We start from the raw sequence: 7,916 nt of genomic DNA, 5'->3' as shown, positions 1-7,916 counted from the left end.
GCGCATTCAGACGCCACGACGCTTCGCGACTTCCGACGTCGGTTTGGTCTATCTCGGCCTTAAGACCTCCGAGATCCCAACCACTCAAGATCTGAACCACCACTGACTTCACCTCTCTCTGTCTTTTTGACATCTTTTTCATGTTACGTCGTCATCTTGCGGAGGTTGAAAAATGTAACAAGCCAAATTTGACAAAGTAACGACTAGAAAGTGCAGATACCCATTTTCAAGTGTATGGAGTAAAAGTCAGAAAAAAAAAATACTCGCAGTAAAATAAAAGTACCTGGAAAATCTACTTAGGTTACCAAGTATATTTTGTCCCACTGCTGCGGAACATCTACTTTTAGTACTTTGCCGTTGGCACACTTATTGCACCGAAGAAGCGAGCGAGTGAGTGCATGAGTCACCTGTGTTCTTTTGTTGGCTAAAGAAAACAGGAGACAGAATTATGCAAGGTTAATATTGTGGACCTGGGGGCCCCAGCAGCGCTGTTTACCCAAAACTTAATGTACTGAGGGATTTTTTTCCCCCCTCGGCATTCAAGTCTTGCTACGTTTTCTCATGGTTTAATCACAGAGTCATTGAGGGAAGGTGCTGCTGAGTCCCAGGGGCTAAACCCAGAGTCTACCATGGATGTTGGTACGTTCCCTCTCGACCTGTCGCAATCTGATGGGGTCCCTCACGTTCGTCACGTTCCAATCAAGGTCTACCCGTTGTTTCGTGTTCTGTCAAGGCTTTCGATGAGTGGACTGGAGATAGCGGGCATAAACAAAATTTCTTGTTTATGTTTCTTAATAAAGAAAATAGCACTCAACGATATTGTACTTATCAAACCATCGAGTATTAACATAATTCAACTGAACATGAAGAATTAAACAGTTTGTACCTTCTGATATAATGCTGCAATTTATTGTCCTGTGCTGTTCCTTCTGGTGTGCCCACCTTTGCAGTATACTACAGTCATGTAGACCCCAATGAAGAATAGTAGTTCTTCCGCTACTACTATAAGTGACTCCGTGAGATGCTGTAATTTTATTTTTTTCACAGAAGATAAAAGATATATGCCAGCAAGTACTGTCCTATTTTTTGTCTACGTGTGTTGCTTCTAAAACCACGACTATCGAGGCGAACCGTTAAAATGAGCATTTCAATGGCATTTATTGTATGTTAACATTAAGCTGGTGGGCTGTCAAGACTTTTGGCTGTTCTGAATTGAAGATGTAATTATCTCTGTTTTATAATTGGTTTGATAGTAAACTTCAACTGGGAGTGGCAATTGTAGCGTATTATTGTTGCGGATGTGTACAGTATACTACATCCGTGCTATATTTTGACTACGCCATTGGTTTTTCGGGTTAAAAAGAACCCTGCAACAGTAGCATAACACAAACAGGAAGCAAAATGTTCCCTACAGGATTCCTGGGAATAACACACCCCAAAGCATATCCACACACGCCATGATATCTTATCGGGAGGTTGCTGAGTAGAATGCCGAGAGGTCACCTGGCTGTAATGGAGCCCTTTGTGTGTGGAAATTGTCATTTCACAACAGCCGTACGAAACCAGCCAGGGTTGTTTTCCCTTCTTCTGCAGGGGGCTTCAGAATGGAGAGCGACAGAGTGAGCGAATGAGTGTCTCCAGTGTGCGGCATTGTCATTCAAATGTGTTGTTGCAGGACAAGGGGAATGGCAGACGAGCGCTAATGGGGAGCACGGAGAGAAGTGGAATAATTGGATGGGATGATGTGCGTCAGGACAGGACATAATGTGCACATGGACGGAATTGTGTGTGACGGCGTCGCGTGGGCGAGTGCGCGGGAGGTGGTGCTGGGATGAGGAGAGTGTGGGAATTGTCACAGATCGTGTAGTCGTGGTATTTAGTTGGAATACAGTAATACCACCTCGAAAAACCGGACATTGTATTCGTACAACATCATTTAGATATTTGACTTTCTTTCTGTTAAACACTTAACGTCAAATTTGACACACCATAGAGATAACGATGCCAAATTTGAATGGTTAAAAACAAACAAAAAACATGTTTTTCTTTGCTCTCAAATGTTGTGGACACGCATGCCCTGAAACCACGCCCCATTCAATCAAATACCATTACTTTGACAAGAAAAACATTTCTGTTAATTTGTCTAATATCTTACCTTATGCTTGACTTCCAATAATTAAATGTATGAGCCACAAGAATATAATCCCTTGCTTGGTCTGTCCCTTTTTTAAAACTTGTCGCCCCCCGTCCTCCGTCCCAAAAATGGGCGTCCGTCTGGGACGGAGGGACAACACCGTTCCGCCCCAGGGACTTACTGCCCAGCTCTGCAAATGAGTCGCTTTTAGTCTTGCCCATGCTTTCAGCAATTATCTTCTATTTTATTTTCAATTATCTATCTTTTTTTAGAAAGAAATGTCTACATTCACCTTACAAGGTCTTAACATAAGTCCTGTCTGTCCATTTACACACACACCATAAACATCTCGGTCCATTCACATAAACCCCAAAAAAATGTCTATTTTGCAGACAGACACAATGTTTGTTCATTTACTGACACATTTTGTCTCTCCCTTTCGTAGTCTGCTGGGGAAAAAAAAATCTAGATAGGATTGTTTTATTCTCAAATTGCATCACATATTGATTGGGACTTATTAAAAACACACACACACACACACACACACACAGCCTACGAGGATTGCGTGATGATCGATCCTGTCCGGTGTTATTACACTGTGAGTGCATGTTGGTGTTTACATTACACTGTGTGACCTCCATTCACAAGTCGCTGATGTGTCCAAATAAGATGATGTACAACATCAATGCCACTCGGCAAAAAGAAATGCTTGTAATACATCAAACTCCAGTCACACCAAGGCTGTACACATAACATCCAGTAAGTGCTAATGCATCTCTAAATCCATGTGATGCACCTGTCCACTTCTGTAAAACAACTTTTTCACATTTGGATTTGATGTTTCTTTGTTCAATGTTGATTTTTAAAATTAAAACAATTAAATAAGTCATAAATTAAAAAAGGGCGGCACGGTGGGCGACTGGTTAGCACGTCCGCCTCACAGTTCAGAGGTCGTGGGGTTTGCATGTTCTCCCCGTGTCTGCCTGCGTGGGTTTTTTCCGGGTACTCCGGTTTCCTCCCACTTTCCAAAAACATGCATGGTCAGTTGATAGGACACTCTAAATTGCCCCTAGGTGGGATTGTGAGTGCGGTTGTTTGTTTGTCTCTGTGTGCCCTGCGATTGGCTGGCAACCAATTCAGGGTGTCCCCTGCCTACTGCCTGAAGACTGTTGGGATAGGCTCCAGCACGCCCCGCGACCCTTGTGATGAGAAGCAGTATCGATAATGGATGGATGGATACATTTTTTAAAAAAAAAACATAATACAGTGGAACCTCCAAAGTTGAATACTGCAAATGTAGTTAAATTTAGTATACATTTCTTTCTGCAAAAAAACATGCCTAAAATGAAACAAAATATGCATTTTAAAGGATGAACTCCACAGGCCCTATTTTCGTTCCCAGCACAAGTCAAGAGCAAAGCGCAGTCCAACTGTGCGCATTAGTGCAGTTTTTTGTTCTTTTGGTATTTTCGTAGATGGGCTCAATTTGAAAAGGGGCGTTTGCAACATTGTGGGAGTGAACTCAGCCGACTTACTTCCTGGACAGTGAAAGCGGCTCCACTGATTCCTTTTAAATTCAGCGCAGGAGAGGTGTGCACACGTTCTTGGAATTTGTGGAAGTAGAACTAGACTTACTTGTGTCACTGCTGTGATGGCGGCATTTGGAGACTCTTCCACATCGATTGTTTGTATCCATGTGTGTGTGAATCCTCCACACCCTCCAATAGCTGTGCTGTGCCCCAGGGGTTTGTTTCTAAAAAATAAAATAAAGATGAAAATAATAATGGATTTCATGAATTTATTCAAACAAGGATTCAGAGGGATTGATTGTTGTCATATTTATGAATGAAATACAATGAAATCCACCACGCATAAGTGGAGCGCAGAATCTGTTTGCCTGCACTTCGATCAAATCCACCAAAAATCGCACTTCACCACCGCGCCACTTTAAGGACCTGCTTTTAGCTGGTTTAAAGTCTAGACTACTTTCTGTTACCAAATTGCCATGTGTGTCAAGGGCATTTAAAAACAGCTTCAGAAAAAAGGTCAGCCGTGATTGGTCATCACCTGAACCATGAGCCATGTGATGTCATTTTCAGCTGTGACAAAATGGCCGCCCCCCGAGATGGCTAAACTGGTGGATTAATTCTTATTCCACAAACGCAATATTTATCAGAATTTCTTGTTTCAACTAGTGGTCTTACATAGAACATATTCTTTAAAAAAATGTGTTTGGTTTGACTTCCTCTTTAAATCAGTGGCATAGTTTTATGAACAGTGCAAAAATGCTGCTCCACTTTTCTTTTCTTCAGAACAGCAATGGGAGACTTGACACAGGTAAGCACACTTCGATTATGCCATTGTAAAGGATAAACAATGATGTCATATGAGCAACCCACTCATACCTTTGTGATCGGACCAAAATAGTTTACAAAATAAAAAACGTTTTGCCTTGCAATTTTTTTTGGGGGGGGGGGGGGGGTGCACATTGCTCAAGCCAGAAACTCCACTCATTTCAGGTGACAAGTATTTAAGCCTTGTCAGACGTAATGATAGCGAAAATGACACAGTTGTCAGCCGCCTGTTTGTGATTCATGGTGGTTGCATCGATAAACATGCGATAAAAGTGAGTTCATGCAGCCATTGTTCTACATTTCCCAAAATAATCAGGTGTGAAGGAAGCAAACAGGACCTGTCGGCACTCTGCAACTTTCCATCTCTCTCTCACACACACACACACACCCACACCCACCCACACACGCTCACACACACACACACACACACACACGACCAAACACACACACCCACACCCACACACACACGCTCACACACACACACACACACACACGACCAAACACATACACCCAAGCATCTGCTCGGCCCTCCTTTATCCCCACCTTATTAAGATTCATATCCCCGAAAGGTGACTTCGTAGTCGGGCACGGTGACAAGCCGCCACCCCTCAGCAGCCAGCAGCCTGGAGGTATGTAGGCACTGTGACAGGTACCTACGTTCCCCTGGGACTCCCTTTCTTGGCTTTCTCTGTGTGAGTGTGCATGCGTGTGTGTGCGTGCGGGTGAGCATGTGTGTTTCTGTGTGTGCGCCCAGCGGGGCACAGACAAGCAAGATTATCAAGTCAAAGATCACCCCTGACATAAGAATCCCAAGGGACTGTAGATTTTTATTTTTTTTTAAGACTTTCTTTTCCACCTCCGACCATCTTCATCATCTGACCCCCCACCCCCCCCCCCCCTTTTCCGGCCTAGCCCCCCATGGAGTCTTTGCTGCGTGACCGGTCTTACGTTTAAGCAAATATGGAAGGCAACCTGGCACCCAACTGCCTGCCATTCCATTCATATACACATATGTATTTACAGACATACGCAATATAAATGGCCATTGTGTTCCTCTTTTAGGTGTGCCTGCCTTGGTGACCTCGGGGCAGTGTAACAGACAGACGGTTATACTGAAATTTAGACGTCTCGTCTCCTCTCAGCTCATCAGTACGACATTAATGTCAGTAGTTATTTGCAGAGGGGTAAGAATATAATACTCAGGACTGTTAATTGTCTGTCTACATGTGTTGCTGCACCATTTGTGCCCAAGCCATTGCTTAAAGGCTTATGCTATTTAGTGTTAGCATTAAGCAAGCAGACTGAAAGGCTAAACTATGTAGTTGTTTTCAATAAACAAAGTCTAATTCTCTTTCTTTGATGTTTAGTTTGACAGTAAACTTCAACATGGGAGTGGAGATAAACAATTATTCGCTATTTGCTGCTACAGGTGTCTCACTTACATGCGCATCTATCCATTCACATATGCACGATGTAAACATCTGTGTGTGGAATTACATTGAAAATGTAAATATTAGCCAATCCATTTACATATACACAATGTAAACAACTATTTTCACTTGCACACGCGATTTCTCCGATTTGTCTGTCCATATACAGAAAAGCAACCCTCTGTCAAGTCATATAAACATCAATTTTTTTTAAACGCCTGCCTTAAACTCACAAAATATAAGGTCTGACAATTCACATAAGCACAGTGCAAACACCTGACAATTTCACACGAGACAAACAGGTCGGAAGACAAATTGCAGTGCGTACGATCACAGCTTGGTCTAACCACATGAATCAAGAGAACCACACAAGAAAGTTAGAAGAAGAGATGAACTAATAAGCAACTCCTGAAACGTCAAGAAGAAAAGGTCCTCCACAGTGCAAAAAGACAACCTCTCTGAGCTGATGAACTGTAGCTAAATGGGGGTTTAATGATACAAAAAAAAAAACTTCAGCTAATGATGGTCCAAGACATTTCTGTTCACAGTTCACAAGTGAAATCTCACAATCACATCACTGGCAATTAAATGTGTTTGGTTGGCTGCTGAAGACATTTTTACAACGTGAGAATCGCGTGTTGCAGAGATTGCTGAACAAACAAGTAAGGTAAGCGGTCAATTTATATTGATGCTATAAGTCAGTTTCAACCAAATAGCTCCTCGTTGATGATACAGCCAAAAAAGAAACGGTGTTGATTATCATTCAAAGCCCGAGATGGGATACGCCGATCTCAGCGAGTGCGAAGCAGTTTAGGCTATAACGAGCTCCTCTATGCCTTCCCACCTGCACAAAACCAGGTACCCTGGTACATTGCATCGCATTGCATTGTGGGAGCTTGTTAAGAAGTGTTCCTCTTAAAGCTGTCCACCGCCAACCAAGAACACCGTTACCCGTGTGTCAGGTAGTTGCATCCCATCTTATCATCTGCCTGGTCTGTATCCTCATTGCCCTCTCACGTATGATAAGGCTGGGAAAAAATATCGTATCGCGATATATCGTAATACTCTTTATGCCGATACCAAGAATCGATACGTTGATGGAGTATCGATACTTTCGATACCTAACATTAGGTTTTGCACTTTCTTTAACATACATTTGGAACATTTGAGGTCCTTAAAGTTGAGCTTTGAGAATGGAGTTCTGTTTGTTGCACTCCTGTGTATCAGGAACTTACTGGAACAGTTTATGCACTTTTCAATCGTGACACTTGAATAAATGTCAAATGGGGTGAAAAAAGTTGAAATCCACCCAAACATATTTTTTTCAATATTTTCCCAGCAGGCCCACTAGTTGAAACATGGCATTCTGATTAATAGTGCATTTGTGCAATATGAGTTAAGGAGTAAAATCCACCCATTTTTAGCCATCTCAGGGGGAGGCCATTTTGTCATTTCTATCGACTGAAAATGACATCACAACTACCCATGGCCCAGGGAACGACCAATCACAGCTCGCCTGTTTTCTAAAGCTGAGCCGTGATTGGTCATTACCTGAGCCCTGGGTAGCCGTGATATCATTTTCAGTCGACAGAAGTGACACAATGGCCACCCCCAGAGATGGCTAAAAACGACTGGATTAACTCTTATTCCACAAACGCAATATTTATCAGAATGCTGTGTTTAAACTTTTGGGCTTGCATAGAACATGTTCTTGAAAAAAATATGCTTGAGTTGATTTCCCCTTTAAGTTAAAACTTTGGAAACACATGCCTCAGTTTTTTTTATATCTAGATTTTCTTTATAATATGTATCGCAACACGCAATACGTATTGGATCACAACCCACGTATCAGGATCCGTATCGGTTTGGGACAAAAGTGCATCGTCCCTGCCCTAACGTATGATGACATCTGCCTGCCCATTCACAAATACACAGCATACACATAACATACATAATGTAAACAGCTATCAATATGCACATAAAAACAACAGTTTCCCC

The sequence above is a fragment of the Filicampus tigris genome, chromosome 9 (assembly GCF_054856515.1).
Source record: "Filicampus tigris isolate MCC_2025a chromosome 9, RoL_Ftig_1.0, whole genome shotgun sequence".
Classification (NCBI taxonomy): domain Eukaryota; kingdom Metazoa; phylum Chordata; class Actinopteri; order Syngnathiformes; family Syngnathidae; genus Filicampus; species Filicampus tigris.
Note: the sequence above shows the minus strand (reverse complement) of the source record.